Raw genomic sequence first — 24,237 nt, forward strand, 5'->3', positions numbered from 1 at the left:
CAAACCCACTAGCAGGCCTGAGTCTTTATCCATCCAACAAAAGCGATGTCTGCTTGGCTCTGGAATGGTAGCATGGCATTTCTAATCATGGCGATACCAAGACTCGTGCAACAGGAGATACATGTGTAAAAGCAATAATGTTAGGTAAATAATGGCTTTTAGACTTTTTTTTCCCCAGACCACTCACCCTGAGAAATGCTATATCCTACCTTTAATATCAGGAACATTCTTTGATTAAGCATTTACTCTGATTAAATTTTTAATATTTAAAAAATCATCTGCTGAGCACTGTCCACTGTCTTTGTGCTGGTGCTGGTGATTTGGAAACAGGTTAGACGTGTTTCATTTTTATAGGTCATGGACTTATGAACAATTCATTATGAAATATGGGAGGAGGGTCTGCCTGAAGATAAAAAATGCAAGAGTAAGCCACACTGGTCTGGAGGAGAGAAAAGTAAAAGCAGGGAAAGCTCAGGGATTCATCCTGAGCGTGGTGGCGAGTTGGGGTTTCATTCTTGTTTGAGTAAAAACAACTTTCCTGTCTCCTCAAGGAAAGTCGCCTTATTCCATTTGACATCCATAGTTTTAGTTTTATAGAAATGATCTGTTTTAATTACCATGACAAATGTGTGATAGGTACGTTAGTCCATCTTTTTACATAGGAGAAAGTTGAACCTCAGCGATTGACTTACTCAAGGTTACACAGCTGGTAATTGGAGAAAATGGAGCTAAAAATACCCCCTTGGCACCAATTCTGCTGCCTTTTTCACCCACATGCTGCCTCTATTTGATGGTATTTTGGCTTCGTAGTCAGAATATTTTATGATTTAAAGTCAGCTCACACTGATTATCCAATTTGACTTTGGTTGACCCAGAGGCTAAGGAGTTTCCCTTGGTTTTCATTGCAAGTGTTAGAGGAACAAAGGCAAATTATACGAGTAATACTGCTTATTGAGTAATTATTAATGGCAAGCGTGACATTTGGACTTGAGTGGTTGAACTCACAATAATCTTACGGTGCAGCCACTTTGTTTCTGTTTTACGAGCAAACTGAATCTTGGAGTGATGAAGTAACTTGCCTGAAGTCAGGGTTAGTATGGAAAAGGGTCTGGAGTCGGTCCTGGCAGCCTGATCCCAGAGCTTAGGAACATCCCTGCTAAGTTCTCATAGCTGATATGACACTAAGTGGGGCTGCCCTGCCGTAACGAAAGAATTGATGAGGCAGATGATACAAACTCCAGAAACCCTGTCCAGATTTCTTAAAACATAAGGTTATTCTATTGCGTAAACCTGAAGGGGATGTAGAAAAGATGGTATTGAGACAACTACGTTGTTGTGTTTTCACATTCACCACTTTCTGGTTTTCGTTCCTTCATGTTTCAGAACGTAAAGAGCTGCAAATTTCATCTTTATGTGCGTGTTAATGATGGCTGTCTAGAGAGCAAAGCAAGTGTCTAGAGAATGTGTCGGATGCTTTTACATCCCTTCTGCCCAAGCTCTCAGAGAAGCACTTCCCCCAAAATAGAGCAGTGTCTGCTACTATCACTTTGGTTCACCTTCTATATTTGAGCAAGAATTAGGGGAATCAATCTCTTCAGCTTTCTTAGAGCGACTTCTGTTTTTATTCTCTTTAAAGCATTTAGGGAAAAGAGGAGAAAAAATAGAAGAAAGAAGAAAATTAAGAGAGACTTGAACTAAGAGCCTGAGAAATAGCATCTCTATTTTTTTTTTTTTTTGAGCCATGACTTAGACTGGGGCCCATGAAATGTTAAATAAGAGTCACAGATGCTGAATTCAGAGGGTAACATTAGGGTTGATGTGGTAGATCACACACACACTCCTAGAAATTAGTGGGAAAAACATTTCTGCAGAGTAGTTAACCATTCAGTGCAGCAAATGCAATAGTCCTTGTCCATTAAAACAACCCAAACCCAAAATATAAATGCCCTTATGGCAGTTAGGGTAGACTTTTGCAATAGCTATCCTAAGGTTATTTTTGGAATACACATAGTCTAAAATTTTTGTGTCTGGAGCTTCCTTTTCTTAGCATCAATCACACTAATGTGAAATATTTAGGGTTAACAAGAGAAGCTGGTGGGAAGGTGAGGAATTCACTTGTGTGGTGAAGATTTTTCCTTCTTTGTGTGATGGACATCAGTGATCTACCTACACCTGAAAAAAATGACAGAGCACCATTTGATCCCTTTGGAAATACAGATTTCATAGCAACTATACCACATGTGACACAGAATTGGAGAGCAGAGGGTATAACGGCCCACAATCTTCTAGATAGGAGTGGGGCAGCCTGAGAGTGTATGAGCTATTTATGAATCAGGAAAAAAAATAACACAACTTAAACCCAAAAATAAAGGACGCTGCCCCTGGGTCAGGTTGGTGCTTGATTTAAGTCATATATCTGTGTTACATATATGAAGTTATACATCTATGTTACATATAGCATATATGAAGTTATATATCTGTGTTACATATAACATATATGAAGTTGTGTATCTGCTAAAAATGAATCATTTGAGCAACTGGGATATGCATTGCAGAAAATGATATAATATTGAGCTTCTTTCTTTCAGGCTTGATTTTCCAAAGGGTCAAGCGAATGATGTCTGGTTTACGAAGTAGGTGTTTCAGGGAAGTCGAGTGAGCAGAGAATGAACATGGCTCCCAGGTTTATGTGATAGTGGTGAAAGGTTCACAATCTTAATCTCTTTTTTTTTTTAAATAATAAATTTTATTTTTATATACCCCCATACAATTGCGAACTCCCCATTCTGACCCCAATCCTTCCCCTCCCGCCCCCCACCCCCCAAAAACTGTCTCTGGTTCATAGTTTTCTGTTGATTTTGATTTTCACTTTCTTATATTCATTTTCCTGGTCCCTTATTTAAGTTTTCTAGATTCCTGCTATGAGTGAGACCATCCGGTATTTTTCTTTTTCTTTTTGGCTTATTTCGCTGAGCATGATCCCTTCCAGCGCCATCCATGTTGCTGCAAATTGCATGTGTTTATCTTTTTTGAATGCTGAGTAATATTCCATGGTATATATGTACCACATCTTCTTGATCCAGTCATCTATTTTTGGGCATTTGGGTTGTTTCCAAAGCTTAGCTATTGTAAACAGTGCTGCTATAAACATAGGGGTGCAGGTGCTCTTTGGAATGGATGTTTCTGTGTCCTTTGGGTAAATACCTAGGAGTGGAATTGCTGGATCCTAGGGAAGCTCTATGTTTAGTAGGTCCAGAAATCTCCACACAGCTCTCCATAGTGGTTGGACCAGTTTGCACTCCCACCAACAGTGCAGAAGAGTTCCTTTTTCTCCACACCCTCGCCAACATTTGTTGTTGCTAGTTTTTTTAATATGTGCCATTCTCACTGGTGTAAGATGGTATCTCATGGTAGTTTTGATTTGCATTTCCCTGATGACAAGTGATGTTGAACATTTTTTCATATGTCTGTTGGCCATTTGCATTTCCTCTTCAGAGAAGTTTCTTTTTAGCTCTTCTGCCCATTTTTTGACTGGATTATTTTCTTTGTTGTTGCTGAGTCTCATCAGCTCTTTGCAGATTTTTGTGATCAGTCCTTTATCATTAGTGTTGGGTGCAAAAATGTTCTCCCAGTTGGTGGGGTTTCTCTTTGTTTTTGTTATTGTCTCTTTTGCTGTGCAGAAGCTCTTTAATTTGATGTACTCCCAGCTGTTTATCTTTGCCTTCACTATCACTGCTTTGGGTGATGTGTCTGTAAAGATGTCTTTGATGTGCAAATCCCGTAGTGTTTCGCCTATATTTCCTTCTATGTATTTTATGGTTTCAGGTCTTATGTCTAGTTCTTTAATCCATTTTGAGTTGATTTTTGTGTATGGTGTGAGGTAGTGGTCAAGCTTCATTCTTTTGCATGTAGCAACCCAGTTTTCCCAGCACCATTTATTGAACAAACTTTCTTTGCTCCAATGCATAGTCTTTGCTCCTTTGTCAAAGATTAGTTGACCATAAATCTGTGGGTTTATTTCTGGATTTTCTATTCGATTCCATTGGTCTGTATGTCTGTTCTTGTACCAATACCATGCAGTTTTGATGATTATGGCTTTGTAGTATAGTTTGAAGTCTGGGAGTGTGATGCCTCCATTTCCTTCTTTTTTTTTCAGTAGAGCTTTGGCTATTCGGGGTTTTTTGTGATTCCATATGAATTTCATCAATAATTGTTCTATTTCTTTGAAGAATGCCATTGAGATTTTGATTGGAATAGCATTGAATCTGTATATTGCTTTTGGAAGGATGGCCATTTTAATAATGTTTATTCTTCCAATCCATGAGCAGGGGATGTCTTTCCATTTCTTTGTGTCTTCTTCTATTTCTTTTAACAATGTTTTATAGTTTTCTTTGTATAGGTCCTTTACCTCTTTTGTTAGATTTATTCCCAAATATTTGATTTTTTTTGTTTCGATAATAAAAGGGATGGTTTTTTTGATTTCTTCTTCTTCAGATTTATTGTTTGTGTATAGGAAGGCTACTGACTTTTGCGTGTTGATTTTGTATCCTGCCACTTTACTGAATTGATTGATGAGTTCAATTAGTTTTTCTGTGGAGATTTTGGGGTTCTCTATGTATATTATCATATCATCTGCAAATAGTGATAGTTTGACTTCTTCTTTTCCTATTTGGATTCCTTGGATGTCTTTCTCTTATTGCTCTGGCTAGGACTTCCAGTATTATATTGAAAAGCAGTGGTGAGAGTGGACATCCTTGTCTTGTTCCAGATCTTAATGGAATTGCTTTCAGCTTTTCACCATTGAGAATGATACTGGCTGTTGGCTTGTCATAGATGGCCTTTATGATGTTGAGGTATGTTCCTTGTATCCCAAGGATTTCAAGGGCTTTTATCATGAATGGGTGTTGCACTTTGTCGAAAGCTTTCTCAGCATCTATTGATATTATCATATGGTTTTTATATTTCTTTTTGTTGATGTGTTGGATAACGTTGATTGATTTTCAGATGTTAAACCATCCTTGTGCCCCTGGAATGAATCCAACTTGGTCGTGGTGAATTATCTTATGGATACATTGTTGGATTCTGATAGCTAAAATTTTATTGAGGATTTTTGCATCAGTGTTCATTAGGGAGATTGGCCTATAGTTTTCCTTTTTTGTGTTGTCCTTATTCGGTTTTGGTATTAGTGTAATATTGGCTTCATAGAACGTGTTTGGTATTGTCCCTTCCTTCTCAATTTTTTGGAAGAGTTTGTGAAGGATAGGCACTAATTCGTCTCTGAATGTTTGGTAGAATTCATTTGGAAATCCATCAGGTCCTGGGCTTTTGTTTTTGGGGAGGTTTTTGATTACCATTTCAATTTCGCTAATTGTAGTTGGTCTGTTTAGGTGTTCTATTTCTTCTTTATCTAGCTTTGGGTGATTGTAGAGTTGTAGGAATTTGTCCATCTCCTCTAGATTGTTGAACTTGTTTCCATATAACTGTTCATAGTAGTTACTGATTATTCTTTTGATTTCTGCTGTGTCCGTTGTGATTTCTCCTCTTTCATTTATGATCCTGTGTATTTGTGCTTTCTCCCTTTTTTTCCTTTGTGAGCCTGGCTAGGGGTTTGTCTATTTTATTTATTTTTTGAAAGAACCAGCTCTTGGTTTCATTGATCTTTTGGATTGTTTTTTTAGTTTCAATTTCATTTATTTCTGCTTTGGTTTTTATTATTTCTTTTCTTCTACTGGTTTTGGGGTTTTTTTGTTGTTCTTTTTCTAGATCTTTGAGCTTCGAGATTAGGTTGTTTCTTTGAGTTCTTTCTTGTTTTTTGATGTGAGCTTCTATTGCTATATATTTTCCTCTTATTACTGCTTTTGCTGCATCCCATGCATTTAGGATATTGGTGTCCTCCTTGTCATTCAATTCAAAGAATTTTTTAATTTCTTCTTTGATCTCCTCGTTAGTCCAGTGGTCTTCCAGTAGTGTGGCTTTTAATCTCCATGAGGTAGGATAGTTCCTTGCCTTCTTTTTATGATTTATTTCTAGTTTGATGCCTTCGTGGTCAGAAAAGATGGTTGGTACGATTTCAATCTTGGTGTATCTGTTGATGTTTGTCTTGTGCCCCAGTATGTGATTGATCCTGGAGAATGATCCATGGGCGCTTGAGAAAAATGTGTACTCCGTTTTTTTGGGGTTTAGTGTTCTATAGATGTCTGTTAAGCCCAAATGCTCTAGGTCCTTATTTAGAGCTTTAGTTTCTTTACTTATTTTTTGTCTTGTTTATCTATCCATTGTTGATAGTGGTGTGTTGAAGTCTCCCACTACGTATGTGTTTTCTCTGATGTCTGTTTTCAGAGAGGACAACAGTTGTCTGATATATTTTGGTGCTCCTTCGTTTGGTGAGTATATGTTAATGAGTGTTATTTCTTCTTGAAGTATTGTCCCCTTAATCATAATGTAGTGACCATTGGGGTCTCTTTTTATCTTTTTGAGTTTGAAATCTGTTTTATCTGATATAAGTATAGCTGTTCCTGCTTTCTTTTTTGGCCCATTTGCTTGTAGGATTGTTTTCCATCCTTTGACTTTGAGCCTATTTTTATCTTTTGTAGCTAAATGTGTTTCCTGGAGACAGCAAAAGGTTGGGTTTTGTTTCTTAATCCAGGCTGCAACTCTGTGTCTTTTTATTGAAGAATTTAGTCCATTTACATTTAGAGTTAATATTGATATGTTAGCATCTGTATTTTCCATTATGTTTGACTTTCCTTTGATTTTATTTATTTATTCTTTTAATAACTTTTTTTTTTTTTTTTGGTCTTCTTTCGTTGTTATTCGTCCCTCTGAGGTTCTGGCTTTAGGATTTCTTGTAGTATTTTTTGGAGTGGGGGTTTAGTCGCAATGAAATTCCAGAGTTTCTCTTTGTCTGGGAAGGTCCATATTCTTTCTTCATGGAGGAAAGAGAGCTTTGCGGGATACAGTATTCTTGGTTGGCATCTGTTTTCTTGGAGTCTGTTGACTATGTCCCTCCACTCTCTCCTTGCCCGTAGTGTTTCTTCAGAGAAGTCTGATGTCAGCCTGATTGGTTTTCCTTTGAATGTTATCTGTTTCTTCCCTCTTGTCAGCTTCATTATTTTTTCCTTGTCCTGGATTCTTGGGAGCTTTACTATTATGTGTCTTGCTGTGTTTTTCCTTTTGTCGTGGAAGTTTGGTGTTCTTCTTGCTTCTTGTATATCAATTTTCAGCTCCTTCTTCGCATTTGGGAAGTTCTCTTCAATTATATCCATGAATATTTTCTCTGTTCCTACATCTCTCTCTTCTCCTTCTGGAATTCCTATAACTCTTATATTTCCTTTCCTCATGGAGTCAGATAGTTCCCGAAGTCTTTCTTCATTCTTTTTCCTTCGTACTTCTCTTTCCTTTTCTGTTTTGGTTCTTTTTATTTCTGTGTCTTCAAGATTACTTATTCGTTCTTCCATTTCATCTATTCTGCTTTCATTGCTTTTCCCAGAGTTCTTTAGTTCCTCCATTAATTCTTTGATCTCCTGCATTTCTCTTACTTCCCTCTTTAGGGACTCAATTTCCTTCTTCTGATCTATCACTTTTTTATTCATGGCAATTTTAAATTCTCTTTCTGGAAGGTTCAAAAGTTCTTCCAAGTTGCTGTCATTGCAATCTGGTGAGTGGTTTTCTTTTTGTGGTGTGCTTCTTTCCTGAGGAGTTGTTAGGTTGCGTGTGGTTCTTCTACTCCCTACTGTCTGTTTTCTAATTTGTCGTATGCATTGGGACACTGTGTTGCTCGGACTGACTGGCATCTTGGGTGAACTTCTCCGCTCCCCTCTGGCTCCTCCAGGAGCCATCTCTGGCTTCTGGGGGAGCTTTCTGCTGGTTTTAGGCAGTTTTTACTGAAGAAATGTCCCTGTTCTAAAGTGGCGAAGCGGGATGCAGTCCCTGCGCCTCCGGTTTCAGGCACACTCTTCTGCGCACCCGGTCTGCCCCGGACGTGGGTGCCTGCTCCCTCTGTGGGCTCAGACTGCTGGTCGGAAGGGGCCTGGCGTGGGCTAACTTCCCGGCTGCCACTGGGTCCTCCAGAAGCCTTCTGCCCTTTTCAAGCAGTCTTAAGAAATTTCCTGTTCTATGGGGTGTTAGTGACTTTTTTTTTCCTGGTCGCTAGGTGGTGCCAGAGATCTCTCCTATTGTCCTTGGGGGGCTGTTTTTCGCCTCCCCCCACCCTGTGGGACAGGGAACAGAGCGGGAATGGTAGGGTACACCTCAACAGCTTTGGGGTGCTGTGTCTGCCTTGTGCCCCACCATCGTGGAGAACCCACGCCCCGAATTTTCGTGCCCCGGGTCTCAGTTCAAAGCCCTCAGTTCCAGGACGCGGGCTGTAGCCCAGTTCAGTGGCGCGGGAAAGGCGCCTTTTGCACCGCTCCCGTGCCTGGGCGCCTGGTTCCTGCTCACTCAGGGAGGGACCTTCACCTCAGTGAGGACCTCCGCGTGTCTCCCCGCAAGCCTAGGTCGTCTCCCCGCAAGCCTAGGTCGCAGGCGCGGGGACCTGGGCAGCCGTGATCTAGGTCTGCACTTGCTTTTCAAGCGTGCCGAGCGCGCCGCTTTTCCGCGCCAGCTTACCGGCAGCCCGGGCTGTGTGCGCGTCTCCCGGGGTCTTTGTTCTTCTCTAATGGCGCCCGGAGCCGTTCGCTCACCGCCCTGGCGAATCCTGCAGGGTTCGCCTCAGCTCCCGTTCACGGGGTGTGGTGGCTGCAATAGTTCCTTTCCCCTCACAGTCCCGCTTGCTGCGTCCTTTGTTCTTGTTGGCCGTTTTGGTTTGTTGTTTCCCTCCTCTCTGCCAGTCGGAGAGTGCCGCCTCTGTGGGCGGGGGAGGGGAGCAGGGTTCTGCGCTTCCCTCCCTTCTGGTCCTCTTTTATGGCCACTTTCTTCTTTGGGTAGTTTGCTGGCGTCACCCGTTTATCTTCCGTGTCCCAGTTCTCACTGGGACCTGCCTCTTTTCCTCCCTATTAACTTTTTTTAATGGGAGATCTTACTCGCAGCGTCTCCTCGCCGCCATGTTGCTCCGCCCACTCCACAATCTTAATCTCTTATTAAGAAATGAGCCCCCAAAATTTCAGCTGCATTTCAGATGCTGCAGGCTATGGCAAGAATCTGACGTCATGTGGGAGTACATTCATCCCAATTCATTCAACTTTTTTTCTGCTGCATTTTGGACTCCTTGAACAGTGTGTTTCCTCGGGTTGCGTGGCTCTTGAAGGATGCTTTCAGAAATGGGCATGGAATAAATCATTGTAGCTAGCGTCCCCCTAGAACAAAAATGTGCAGAGATTTAAAATAAACTCAAAGAGCTGGAAAAGGAACTGTTAAGAAGTTGGTTTATTTTAAAATAAAGCATGAGACTAAATGAATTGTTGATTTCAGTTTAGTACTCTTGGAATCGCAGGAGTATATTTTTGTTTCTATTATGTGGGAATCATTTCTTAAAGCATTATCCTGAAATGGAACTATGTATATTAAGTGCTAGTCCAAATTTAAAAGAGGGGGAGAGAGAAAGAATGACTGTTAGATAATCATGATAAGCAAGGGAAACCATTTATACAACATCCACTTTCTGAATTATTCTGATAGCTGATCTCATAGAAACAGGAACTGCATTATTTTTGGAAATCACTAAAATCATAAATTGTTAAAAGATTTATTTATTTATTTATTTATGCATACAAGAACTGGGGTACAGGTCAGAGGTGTGGGGGTGAGAGGATGCACCAGAGACAAGGTGGGGAACAGAACAGGCAGACTGACTGAAATACCCTGCTGAGGGGAGCAGCGGGGAGACAGGAGAGGTCTGCTGCGCCATGTGGGTAGCTCCCTGGCCGGGGATCAAACTTGTGCTGCAGTGGCTGGCGATAGCTTGATAGCACCAAGTCTCCAACCCCTGTGCCACCAGGGAGGAACCTCTTCAAGATTTTTTATGAGAAATTGCTAATCCTGTGTGTCACTTATAGTCTGTAGTTTTTGTGTATGAAGAGTCATTTATGATGCTGATTCACACTATTAAAGGTGACCTGATACCGTTTGTCCCTAAAAATAAAGCTGTTAACACTTGGTCCCTTTGATTCGGGGATGTTGCTCCTCATCTTCTATTGTGGAGATTTATCTTCTGACTTGCAGGGTTTTTCACTTCAAAGTTCAACTATTTAAATATAGGGAGGAAAGCAAATTGTTTATCAAATTCACTTGCTTAACACTTTCAGTGAATTGTTTATTGAGGCAACTGTGCTCTGTCTTCCTTTTTCTCTGTCTCCTAAACCCCAAAGGATGTGGAAAACTGAAATGTAACAAAAACGCGGCCTTGTGTCCCTCGTGTATATGGCCGCCCTCTGCTGGGCACAATTAGATCTGCTCCCATATGTAAGATTGTCTTGCCACCTAGTGGTTTGCGCAGATGGTAGTGAGGACCCTGGGACACGGGCAAGGATTGTGGAAAATGAGGTCAATTGTTTCTTTCCATTCAAATAACGAAATTCAGTAGTAATAATTCTTATAATTTAAGATTTAAGAACTCACCTTGATTGCACTTCAAATTTTATATACAGATAAATTAATGGGATCTTTAATTAAATCAATTGTTATATAAGGAATTTGAAATTTATGCTTATTTATAATATGCAACTCAATCTATCGCTTCTTTTTTTTAAAGATTATTTTTATTTATACAAGAGCTGGGGTGCAGGCCAGAAGTGCAGGGGGTGAGAGGACTCACCAGAGACAGAGTGGGGAGCAGAACAGACAGAAGGACTGAAATCCACTGCTGGGGGGAGCAGCGGGGAGACAGGAGAGGTCTGCTGCACCATGGGGGTAGCTCCCTGGCCGGCCAGAAATGGAACCCGCGCTGCAGAGGCTGCGGACAGCTTCACGGAGATGTGCTCAACCCGCTGTGTCACCAGGGAGGCCCTCACTCTATTACTTCTTTAATTGGAAAGTTTAAATATGTTCTTTTTTGAAAATATAATTTCTTGAATGGACCAAATTTTATTTACTATAACAGAGATTCTCCCAACTGAAGCAGAGACATGCAGGAGAAATTTTAAATTAAAAATACTTACTTTGAAGAAAAAATATTCGTGACTTCCAATATGTGACTTAAGTTACATGCAGTGAATTTACTACCCTTTAAACATGCTTTAAACATAAACTCTAATAATCACTCATTTAATTAATTCATTTGAAATTAATTGGGCATACTCTTTTTTTTAGCTCTTAGGTGAATAATAAAAAGGTTCTTGCTTTTTTTTTTTTTAGCCTATAGTAATCATATTTAAAGATTTAGGCAGGTTTGAGTCTTGTTTCTAAGAGTAGAATATTTTTTCACCTTCCTCTACCACTCTAAATTCACCCCTCTCATAGCACTTAATGAAGATCTCATTTTCTTATTTATCACATCACTCTTTCGTCTCTGACTTTCCAGGGTAGACTTTGGTGCTGAACTATGATAGATATTCTAAAATTTTCCTACACCTTTTCTAACTTCTCTTCTCTTGCACTGGTGTCCAAGATATCCTGAGAAATAGGAATTACAATATGTATAAACACACTATTCTTGAATTTAAATACAGTTGGTATATTTCATCGAATAGGATTATTATTTTAGAGTGAAGGTGGTCTTTGAGGTCATCAAACTTCAGGGTAGAGGTTGGAATTTCTTTTATTTCATTCAATCTGCCCCCAAAACATGCTGAATCATCCTCCTGAGCAGTAATGAAGCAATGTGCATGGTGGGAAATTCTGCTGCTAGAAATCCCTTCTAACAGACATGAATTCAGGTTCTTTTTTAGTTTCACCCATTAATTCTACTTTATCCGTTGAGAGCATGTGTTCTGGGGCCTTTGTGTCACCTGAGAGTCTATTTAAGATTTTTGTGTGTGTGCACAAGAACATTGTTCTGGAAAGAGGGTCCATAGGTTTCATTACGTTCTCTGTTCAAACTATAAACAAAACAAAAGGCTAAAAGTCACGCGTCTCACAACAGCACAGAGAAAGCTGGTTTCTGCACTTCTTCCAATATCTGGGAATAAGTATAATCCATTTTTTATTTTTGGTGCTTATCCAGTGAAAGCTTCACAATATTTAAATCACATTGTGCAGTGGCTACTGAGTACAATTCAGGTTTTGAAGAGCTCATTCTAAATTATAAAGCTGTTCATGTACATACCCATAAATAAAAAAAACATGGTTAATTAGGAAAACAAAACAATATATTCAGTAATCTCCAATGATGGGAATTAGAGGTTTATTGTCTTTCTGGAGAAATGGCATGAACAAGGGAATATGGAGGATTCTCTCAATGCTCTTGTGTTTAATCCCACACTTGTAAGGTTTCCATCACAAAGGCTGGGATCAAGTTAATGGGATTTTTTTCTTTTACTGACAAATACATCAACACTATTTACAGAAGCTATTTTAATCCTTGACCAATTTTTAGAAAACACTATTTTGTCTAAAATTATCACGCCTCCATAACAAGTATCAGACATATCAGTACTTGGTGAGAAATTTCAAGGCTATTTTTACAGCAGGTAGATTTTCTTTACATAATAATTTAGACATAAATTATATAAAGCTAAAGTTATATAAAATATTACTATGCAGCGTATCCATATTCAGAGTTTGGTATATCTTTTCTCAGAATAAAATATGCATGTTGACCTCTATATTCATCAGTATATTATGAATGTCCTTTCAGAAGAGTTAGTGTAGATCTACCTTTTTGTTTTAAATTGTGACAGTATTACATTGGTGGAATGTACTAGTTTATTTAATTTGTTCAAATAGACAATGTATTTCTTTTTATTTTTTAATTTTTTTTCTTCTAGAAGTGACAGTGTAAACCTAGCATTATATATTTCCCAATTTCATTTAAGACAGATATATACTCCTACTGGGTGGTGAATTACAACCTTCCCCTTTCATACACTTAGGCTAACCTGGGCTAGCAATACCTATTTTAGTTTTTTACTTATCTGTTAGACAAACTGGCATATGTTCTTGCTTTGTTTGTTTTTTAAGGGGGGTTTTCATCATTGCAAAAGACCACTATTTCTATCTCAAGGTAATAAAAGGGTCAGTATGAATTCTCCTGGTTTATGTGACTTGTGATTTCATGAATAATAGGGTTACTCAAAAAAGTCTGCAAAAATCCTGTGGTTTTGAAATAGCCCTTGATTGATAATTAAAAGAAAATGAATTCAATCCATCTCTGTAAAGATGAAATACATTCTCATATTCTTATAAGGATGGAAGACACTGCACAAACATCAATATCTATTATAATAAATTCCCAAATTGAGAACTATGAGGATGAAAGAAAAGATTGTTGGATTCACAGATAATGGAGCAGCTTCATTTTGTTGAATAGCTTATATGATTTTCTTATCTGTGATACCCATGATATGCTTTAAAATAAAATTTAAAACTAGAATTTAAGTGACATAAAATAGATCTTTTAAAATAACACCCTACTTTAAAACGCAGTATTAATGAGCAAAAAGTATCTTAAAAGAGGGTAGAAAGAGCAGGGAAACCAAAATTTAGATAAGTTGATAATAAATCATTTCCTGAAAATTACATTATTGTCCTTACTCAATTGTTTTAATTATAATGCATTTTGGAACTTATTCAATTTTGCTTCAGATTTTTTTCACATGTAAAAAGCCAGAAAATGGAGAAACTGAAATATGTGTAATAGAGTTGTTTAAACTTGAAGAAGAAAAAAAAATTTATTCTTAAATATGATAACCAACATTTATTATATTAGAAATTGGAGTTGAGCCTTTTTATTGTAAAGGGTATGAATTCTCAACCACAAAGTCATGGACTAGAAGAAATAATAACTGCTCATTATCTTGAGTGGCATCATTTTAAGGTTTTCCTGTGGTTGAATCAATATTCCAAATATTCATGAAAAATAAAACTTACGTAATAAAGTTTCCCAATAAGTCTCTTAATTATGTTCTAAATAATTAATATAGTTGATGATAAAATAAAGCTATTATGATTTTAATAGGAAGACTATAGAAGGATGTCCTTATGCCTGGGAAAGTGACCAGGGAGTTTGCTGGGGGTTGCTTGTAAACAAACAGGCATGGTTATAGCAAAAATGAACTAGATAGAAATGTCGATGATGGTTGAGAGTTACATTAACTATCTGAGAGTGATATTTTATGATTTTTAAAAAAGATTTTTATTTACTTAAGAACTGGGGTACAGGCCATAAGTGAAGGGGGTGAGAGGATTCACCAGAGACAGAATGGGGGGCAGGACAGGTGGATTGACTGAAATCCACTGCTGAGGGAAGCAGCGGGGAGACAGGAGAGGTCTGCTGCGCCATGTGGGTCACCTCCCTAGCCGGGGATCGAACTTGTGCTGCAGTGGCTGTGGATAGCTTGATAGCACTGACAATTAATCCCTGTGCCACCAGGGAGGTCCTATGTTATTTTTATAAACATTTTGTTTATAAAATTTTTATGATTTTTATAATTATGTAATTTTTTATAAACCTTTTGCTATGTTATGATTTTTATAAATGCATTTTTGCATTGAAATGACTCTAAAAGTTGAGTATTAAAATCTAATATCCTCTATGGGGTATGTCACAATACACATTTCCTGCTAGTCTTTGCCTCAATGTGGGTCAGAGTAATGTAGAAAATAATTGAAATTTTCAGTGATAATAAACATTAACTACAAACCTCATTGTAACTTAGATTTTCAATGGACTCTATCTTACAATAATATCAAAATCTTTGTTTAAATTATGATTAGAAAATGAAACCATATTTTCACAATTGGTATTTTTGCTGTGACTGAACTATTCAATTACTACCACTATTTACAATAAAATTATTCAAAGTCAGAGGGATGTGTCTTCTACATCTAAGTGCAATTTATGAAAAACATTAGATCTTTTTCTAGAAATAATTTTAAGTCAAAAAATTAATATTTTTAAATTTTACTTTGCTCAGCAAGGATAGTGCATAGAATATATAGCCTTTTCACAAGGCTACTTTTATCTCACAGATAATCAGTGCTTAATCTATGTCATTGCTGGTTTCAAAAAAATCCAGAGAAACAAGTCATTTCTTTAAAGTAGTTTATGAAATGAAACAAGTGAGAGAAAGATGTGCAGACAACTTCTTGCAATTAGATTATTTATGCCACATCCCTGTGGATTTTCATCATCACCACTGTTGTTAAACATTTATATATTACTAAAGATATCATCCTTCTTACTTAACTATATGTCACAATTCTACAGACCAGTCATATTATATCTAGTTTTTATTTTATCTAGTTTTATTTTGTGCATTGATTGTGGTGGGTGTGTGTGTGTGTATATACACACACATGGAAATTGAGCTTTCTATTTCAATACTAACAACAAATTAAATTTGTCAATTGTTTTTTGAGTCTATGTTTATAGATTGTTTTACAATAATTCTATGAGACAGGTAATATTTTCAAATTTCACATTTTATTCAGCTAAGCAGAAATGTAGTCCATTCAAGCACAGACTCATGGGAAAGGAATTGACATTTGTTGAGTATCTTCTAAAGTGAATAGAAAAGTTATTAAGTTGTGTATTTGTACTCTTGTTTAACATTTGTAAAAGTTCAAAGAGTTTATTATTTTTCTGTTCTATAAAAGATATTAGGGAATTAAACTGAAAGATATTCGGTAAGTTAGTTAAGATTGCAAAAACAATCTTAAATCTTAAGGTCTTCTGACTATGTTAATGTACATGAAAGATACTTTGTGAGACTTGAAATAAAACTTCTGTAATATAATGATTCAATTGATGCTAACACGGACATGAAAATTTATGGAAAAAAAAATTAGGGGCATAGGGCTTTATTGTTCCAGGAAAATTTTGGAGTTAATAAAAGAACTACTAAGAATGTTCATTCGTAAGTATGGACATAAAAAACTATATACTGTGGGGAGAAAATGTTAGAAGGTCTATGTGGAATAAATATAAAGGAAAGTAAATTTGATTTAATAAATTAATTTGGTTAATCAGTAAATAAATGTCACCTGAATACCTACCACTTACAAGTCTTGTGCTGGCCTTGTAGGGAAAGATGAATAAAACATGTTTCTTGGCTGGGGGCCCTCACAGTCATGCTCTGGTGAGTGATAATAAAAAGCCAAATACACGGGGAGAGGGATTTGTGTGATCAATGTGTTGGAATTAAAGTCTGGTCGGCCATCTACGCACAATGGTTGATTCATTGATTTTTACCTTATCTTATTCCAGAAAGAATGTTTTAGGAATAAGATAGACACAATGAAACAAATATGAAATCTGGGGTATTAAAGAACAAGAAAAAATAGCCCTTACAAAGGTGCAAATAAATACACACCTCTTCTTCTAAGGGATAAACTACAACACAACCAAGACTGAAGTGGGAATAGACACAAAAAGTTTTAAGAAAGAAACAGATGATGAGTAGAATGTTGGCTTCTTTGAGACAGACAAGAACAAAAGATACCTTTCAAATATTGTTAAGTTATGTGCTAAGGCTTTGAAAAGTTAAGTACGAGATGATTCCCATAAATGCTCTAAACTCTTCCAACAGAAATGGCAGAACTCACTTTTCCCAGTTTGTCTTTGTTTGCATACGTGTATTTTATCATTTTGCTTCTTCTTATCAAATCCCCATGACATTAAAAATAAAAAGATGAAATTGCTTATTTTCTGACAGCTTCAGCAGTGGTTTGATGGAAAAAAAATTGACATTATCTTGACTCTTGAACTTACTCTCAGGTCAGCTACTGAAACAGCAGAGCTCTCTGCAATAATGTCCTGCCAGAGGGCAACCCCGGTATCCGCTTCCCAGGTGTCCCAATGACCTATCCTATTGTCGATGAGTTGCTTCAGCTTTATGTTTGAACTATCTGCTGGGTTAGCAGACTCAGAGAGTCATTTTACCACTTAGCTGTACATGGTCAGTGCATTTTACTCTGGGGGCCTGCGCTGCTCACTTAACCATTCATGCTGACATTTGTTTTATTGGGTGTAAATGCAGAACAATGTGTGTCACCTGCCATATGTGGTATTTTAAGAAGAACAGATTAGCACAATGAGATACACGCTTCAGAGGGTGGTTCAAACTAATTGGTTAAACAAAATTTTAAAAAAGTCTCATTTTCATTAATATTTGCATGTGTTTGCTTCCATGATTTTACTATCAACAAATGCTGAAAGGAAATTATTTAGAACCTCCATCTAAAGATGTAGAAATAAGGATTCCTATTCTATTGTCTTTTACTTTATTTTTAAAAGAATTTTTTTAAAGCAGTTTTAAGATCACAGCAAAATTAAGAGGGTGGCACAGGAATTTCCTCTATCCAGCTGCTCCCACACTTTCGTTGCCTCCCTGCTTATTAACATTTCCCAACAGAGTGGTCCATATGTTATGACTGATCAGCCTATATTGACAAATAAAATCATCCAAAGTCCCGAGTCTATATTAGGGCTTTCTCTTAGTGTTGTACGTTCTGTGGGTTTAGACAAATATAAAATGACATATATCCATATTTATAACATCATACAGAATTTTTTCTTGACCCTAAATATTCCTGTGCACTATCATCCCTCTCCCCTCCCTATGACAACAATTAGCCTTTTGATTGTTGACCTATTTTGCCTTTTCCAGAATGCCACATAGTTGGAATCATACAGTATGTAGCCTTTTCAGAGTAGTAATATTAATAATATTAAATTTACTTTACTATGTTAAAGTTTCCTCTTTGTTTATAATGGCACAATACCTCCTTTTTTAGCGCTGTATGATATTCCACTGTCTGGATGTGCCACAGTTTATTTACCACTCACTTACTAAAAGATATCTGGGTTTGTTCCAAATTTTGGCAATTATGAATCCGCTTCTAAAAAGATTTGTGTGTAGGTTTTATTGTGGATACACAATAAATACCTTTGGATAAATATCAAATGGCATCATTTCTAGATTGCATGGTATGAGTATATTAATTTTGTAAGAAACTACAAACTGTCTCTAAAGTGTAATTGTTATATTGCAGTATAATTTTAACAAAATTTTCAAGATTCTTTATTTTAGATTTTCTGTAACTTGAAACTGATATCCTTAGGTATAGGATTCTCTGTTTTGTTAGCTTGCATTTATTTTGCTTGTTTCCTGAGCCTCCCCATCTGTAATTTGGTGTCTGATATTAATTTAAGGGAAATTATTAGTCATTATTATTTCAAATATTTCTTACATTTATTTTTCTCTTTCTTCTGATATTTCCATAAATGTGCTACACCTTTTTTTTTTAATTGTCCAGCAGTCCTTGGCTCATCTGTGTGTGCTTTTTTTTTTTTTTCCCCCTGTTTCCATTCTTTGTTCTATTTGCTTTATATTTTGGAGCTTACTAGTGAGAGATCAAGGTTGGAGATTCCACTCTCAGCTTTCTCCAGGCCATCTGTAAGATCATTTTGCAATGGTGGTGTTTTTATTGCGTTTCTTTTTGGATCTTTCTTGGGATTTTCATCTCTTTACTTACATTACCCTTTTATTCTTGCATGCTGGTGTCGATTTGATCTCTTCGAGTCCCTAGCCTATTAATCATAATTGTTATAAATTTCCAGTCTGATAATCCCAGTATCTCTACAAAATCTGGTTCTAATGCCTGCTGTCTCTTCAAATTGTGTTTCTTGCACTTTGGTCAGCTTCAAGGTGATGTTTTCTTGATAGCCAGACAATACCAGGTGAAAGAAGTAACTGTAAACAGGTCTTTAGTGATGTGGTGAGATAGGATGGGGGAGGTGAAGACTCTTAGCATCCTGTGATTATATCTTAGTGTTTTGTTGAGCCCAAGCTTGTATCTGTGATCCTCACAAGTGTTTTTCCTTTTTCCAATCCCCTCTTAGGTCGTTGAGATGGCTTGACTTGGTTGCTATTGGCCCCTCCCTTTCCCCCAGGTGAGTTAGATTCTGATAAAGCCCCTGCAGATTAAATTCAGGTTAATTACTGTTCCCTTAAGCCAGGCCTTATTAAGGAGGACGGAACACTCTGGACTATTCCACGATGGCTCCTTTCCTCTGTCTGCCAGAAGTTTAGGGGGCTTTTCTCCAATATACTGTGAGCTTCTGGAGGATTCTCACAAAAATCTGGTGCCTCCTTGTGATTGGGGTCTCCTTGGATTTTGTCACTCTCAGAGTCATCCTGGAGACCCCCTGGCGTTTTGTCAGTTAGTTCTGGATTTCCCACCTGGGCATTGGTGCTTGCGGCGGCTTCAGACCTTGCATCTCTGCTTGGTAAGTTGCTAGTTTTTATATTTTGCATTTGCTTGTGGGTCTCTCCAATTTTGAAGGCAGCGGTTTTTCATATGTCCTCATCTCTCTTATGAATTCTAGAATGGTTGTCGATATTGGAGTCCATTCAGCTTTTGGCTTTTGTTAGGCTAGAATGCAGACCAGGAACCATAAGTCTGTGCTGTAGCTTAGCAGAAATTTCTGTTCCCTAGTAACACTGAGTAATTAAATATCCGCTTATGTTTTCTATGTAAAAAATGATTAATGGTCTTGACAGTCTAATGCTATTTTATTGTAAACTGAACAGTTTACAGAACAGTGCCAGAAGCCTTACACAGGTTTCCCTTATTACTGAAAGTAGAACATTCCTGTTTGGTTAATTTAGCAGGTCATTTTTGGGATCTAGGAATGATATTATTAATTCATAGGGGAAAATTTTTTAATATTTCCCAGATCCCCAAAATAATCTGCCAAATCATAACAAGCAGTATGTTCAGATGGTGGGGAAACCTGTCACCTGAATTCTGCTAATTAAAGATGGTGAAAATTCAGGGGGAGGAGTTGTTCCTGGTCTAAGCATTTTCAGTGGTTTTCACCAGTCTTTTGTGTCGAGGTTTTTTTTAATTTCTTCTTTGATTTCCTCATTTACTCAGTGGCTGTTCAGTAGTGTGTTTTCACTATCTGTGCTTGAAAGTATTTCCTTGTTGGGTTTTTACAGTTGGGGTGCAGTTCAGTGCCTTCCTGGTCGAAGGAGATACTTGGTGTGATTTCAGTCTTCATGAATTTGGTGATTCTTGTCTGTGATCCAGGATGTGGTCAGCCCCTGACCAAGAACCACGAGCACTTGAGAAAAATAGTATTCGGCCTCTTTTCGGTGCAGCGCTGTGTGAATTTCTTTTAGACCCATGGGTCTGTTCTTCGTTTAGAGCGATTATGTCCTGGTTTATTTTCTGTCTCAGTGACCTGTCCTGCCCATTTGATAGTAGTTGTCTGATGTGTTTGGTGCCCCTTCGTTTGGTGAGATTATGTTGATGAGCATGTCTCACTGTGGCACTGTTCCCTTAATCATTATACAGCGTCCATTCCTGTCTCTTGTTACCTTTTTAATCTGGAAGTCTGTTTTGTCTGATAAAAGAATAGCTGTTCCTGTATCCTTTGGGTGCCATTTGCTTGCTGGAGGTGGGGAGCAGAGGGGGAAATAGATATCCAAGGAGAAAAATATTTTCATGACTTTCCAGCTCCATCTAAGAAGCTACTTCATTTTGAAACTCTAGAATTGATTATCTAGAACTGTGCTGTTAATTATGGCAGCTACTCACCACATATGCCTCTTGGAATTTAAATTCTGAAATATTTTGCAAACTAGCTCTCTGTTAAGACTCTCACTTAGCTACCTTCATATGACTTTTTGAAGCCCCATGAATGGGGGCTTATGTAATGGTGCAGATGCGAGTTCAAAGCACTGTGGATAATATTTTCAACCCTGTCTGCATTGTTTCATGAGACAATGAATTCACTTGACATCAAATGTGTCATGTCTTCTAAATCATTGGGTTATTAACTTTAACAGGGTGAGCAAATGGACTGCTCTCACCTCTATTTCACAGCATTAGTACTCTAGCTAATGGTCAGGGAACAGGGGGTAATAATCCCTATATTATTGACTGATAAGCAGTGTGACCCTCTGATGTATGAGGATTTATAAGGAAGGTGCATTTTTTTTTAATTTTAATGTTTTTATTTGCTCACTTGAATTATTATTTTTATTTTTATTTTTTATTTTTTTTATAAATTTTATTGTTATATTCCCCATACAATTGCAGCCCCCTCATTCTGACCCCAATCTCCCACCCCCACCCCCCTAAAAGTAGGAAGGTGCATTTATGCACATGAGAAAAAGAGGAAAATATGATGAAACTTTAGATCAAAACTGTGTATTCCATTTTCCCTTCACTGTTCAATCAGGTCATTAATAAGATGACAGATTAAAATTTGTATTTATAGGCACAACTTATTCAATGCTGGTTATTTCCCTACTCTTTGATGGCTTTATGGGTTTTAATTTCCCTGTCATAGTGAGAAAAACAATACAATTTGTATATTTCTCCATGTTTCACTCAGTGTTCCAGTGCATTTTCCTGGAGATTGCCACTGAGTAAAATGTATACGGCAACATCGCTCTTGTATTCCAAAGAGTTAAAATAACCTTAGTACCCTAGTGATTAATAGCTGCATGGTTAGGTAACTGAAGTTGATTCTATATAGCTTAGTGTATGTTGAACTGCTTTGGCATTGGTGATAGCTAGACTGGTTAAGGGTCTCAGCAAACAAATTCTGCATTTCAGAGACTAATTGATGTATCAAGAGAATGCAGCCCTTATAGTTCAGAAGAAAAGACACTTTAAGTCTCATAGACACAAGATATTGATGTCTGTACTGCAGGAACAAATGCAACCTACAAAATGTGGGGTGGGTGGCCCAGCTATGCATATGCAATCCTGTTTTATTTAATATCTCTGCCTTGTTAAAGTGTGACTCTAGCCTCAGGCACTGGGCTGAGGAAGCTCCATTAATCAGTTGCCAAATGGCCTAGATTTAAGATTCCTTTCCACTCATAGATTTGTAAGCCTTATCAAACAAATTCTGAGCAGGATAGGAAACACTTTGCCATTTCTCTTGACTAGATTAATTACATCTACAAGATAAAGTTCCTGCTTCTGAGTTACACTTGTCATTGACTAATTCTGCTGGCTTAAATCACGTGACATTTCTCCTATCCTCTAAAAAATTGGAATTTCTGAGCCATTAGTGGGATGAGAGGGAGAAGTTGAACGAGAGGTAAAATACAGATCGACATTAATATGGTGGTATTTCAATTTTTGCTGGGTGGACTGGTCTTGGTGACTTTGTGCTGTGATTCTGACTCGTCTTTGCTAATTAGAACAAGAGAGAAAGAAAAGTTTCCTGCCCTTTGTTCCTCCTGGATTTAAAAACCCTGAACAGATGCAGTGATATAAACCTGCATTTAAGTCCCTTATATTTTTCTTTATAGACGCAATTGTGAATTGTTCTCTTCCTGCATTTGTAATTAGAGGGTGAAACAGATGGCAAAGGCTCGTGTAAAGGGATGTCCATTAAAATAACTTATGCCGCCAAGTGATTATTCACTCCAGAAGGGAACTCAATTTCTTCCATGCAAAATGAAGCATCAACACATACACATTTTGAACGAACTGTTGCCCCGGGCAACTCTTAGGGTAGCTGGACTATACATAGGAAATACTGAAACTAAAAAGTGCATAAATAAGTTCATCTTTTTTTTAAAAAAAAAGAACATTTTTGGAGACGGGAATTGAGACTCAGATGGAAACTTCGAAATGTAGCTCAATATATTAATCATAAATGCTCTTAGCATGCTGTGGATGTGTGGGGATGATATTCTATTTTCTTGCTGAATTTTTAGCTGTACTTATAGAAGTAAATATGTGGTCAGTAGTTGTGGTTTGAGAGGCATTCCTTTATGCAGTAAATATATATTTAGGAAGGAAACATAATTAAGATAACTAGAAAGGCAGAACAGGGTAGTGTTTATGAATGAGAATTCTGGGGTCACCTGTTCAAGGTTTGAAGGGTAACTGCCATTTCCCTACTGAGTGACCTTTGGGAAATTAACAACTCTGGTTCAATTTCTACCTGTTTGTGTTGGAATAACTAAAAAGTGGCTTGTTACGCTCACCCAATGTTACTGAAGTTTTAGTAATGAAAAATTATACCGTCTCCAGAATTTTATTTCCTAGTCCAATATTTTAGACAATAATTTTTAACAAAAATAATTTGAACAGTTTCCAGAAAACGGTAGCAACAATTTCTCGTATTAAAAAAAAATGAAACTGAGCTTCCTAAAATTCAAGACAGATCCATATGGAACTGCAAGTCTCCAATTCCACTCTTGGAAAAATGTCCTGTCTGCTGCTTATATTTAATTTTTTTTTTTTTTTACTTGTTGAGGTACCACTGGTGAGCAACCTTGTCTGTGATTCAGAGGTGGTGGTTTGTACGTCCTCAGGTGTGTGTTGCCACACCATACACCTGCTTTGGGTAGGAAGGCCATAGTAATTGATTTAAAAATCATGTTAACAAACATTTTAAAAAGAGACATTTATAACTAATTAAAAATTCTTCTGTAAAAGTCATCTGGTCAAATTGGAAATTTTAAAGCAGTGACAAATTCATTTTATTAAAATATAAAAATACTGAAGTTGGAATAATCCTATTCCATAGAGAATACTCCTAGGAATTACAACGTGTACTTGTATCTGTTCAACTCCATTTTGACAATATAGATTTCATTTTTCAAAAGAAGACAGTCGTCCTCGATGGTGCTCTGACTTCTTAGATTCACCTTAGTGTTAAATTATGGTTTAATGTTGTCTTCGTTCTGGGAATTACACTAAACAACACAGCTGTTCCATTGCACCTTGCTTGGAAGCTGCAGCATCAGACCCAGCAGAGGGGCGTATAAAACGTGTGAGGAGCATTAGTACATAAACAGAAGCAATTTTGAGACTTAATTTTTTCCCCGAAAACAAGTTGTTATCCAAAGCTTTCTTAAAAAGAACAGGGTAAGCTGGTCAAAAGCATGACCTGTGCAATCAGAAAAATCTCAGTTGAATTCTGACTTCTTCTTTGTTACTTTCCTTTAACTCTCTAAACCTCGACCTATGATATGATAGTAATAGGTAACTAAAAGTCATGATAGTCAGATGAGACAATGTATGGAAGTGCCTCATGTCTAGCATAATATACAAATTAGTGTACTTCATCAAATCAAAGCCACCATCATTGGAAAGTGCACCCTTTTGCTATATGCCACAGATAAAGCAAGAGACCCCAAATTATGATACCATTGAGAGAGA

Source organism: Talpa europaea (assembly GCF_964194135.1).
Source record: "Talpa europaea genome assembly, chromosome: 15".
In the NCBI taxonomy this organism is placed as follows: Eukaryota; Metazoa; Chordata; class Mammalia; order Eulipotyphla; family Talpidae; genus Talpa; species Talpa europaea.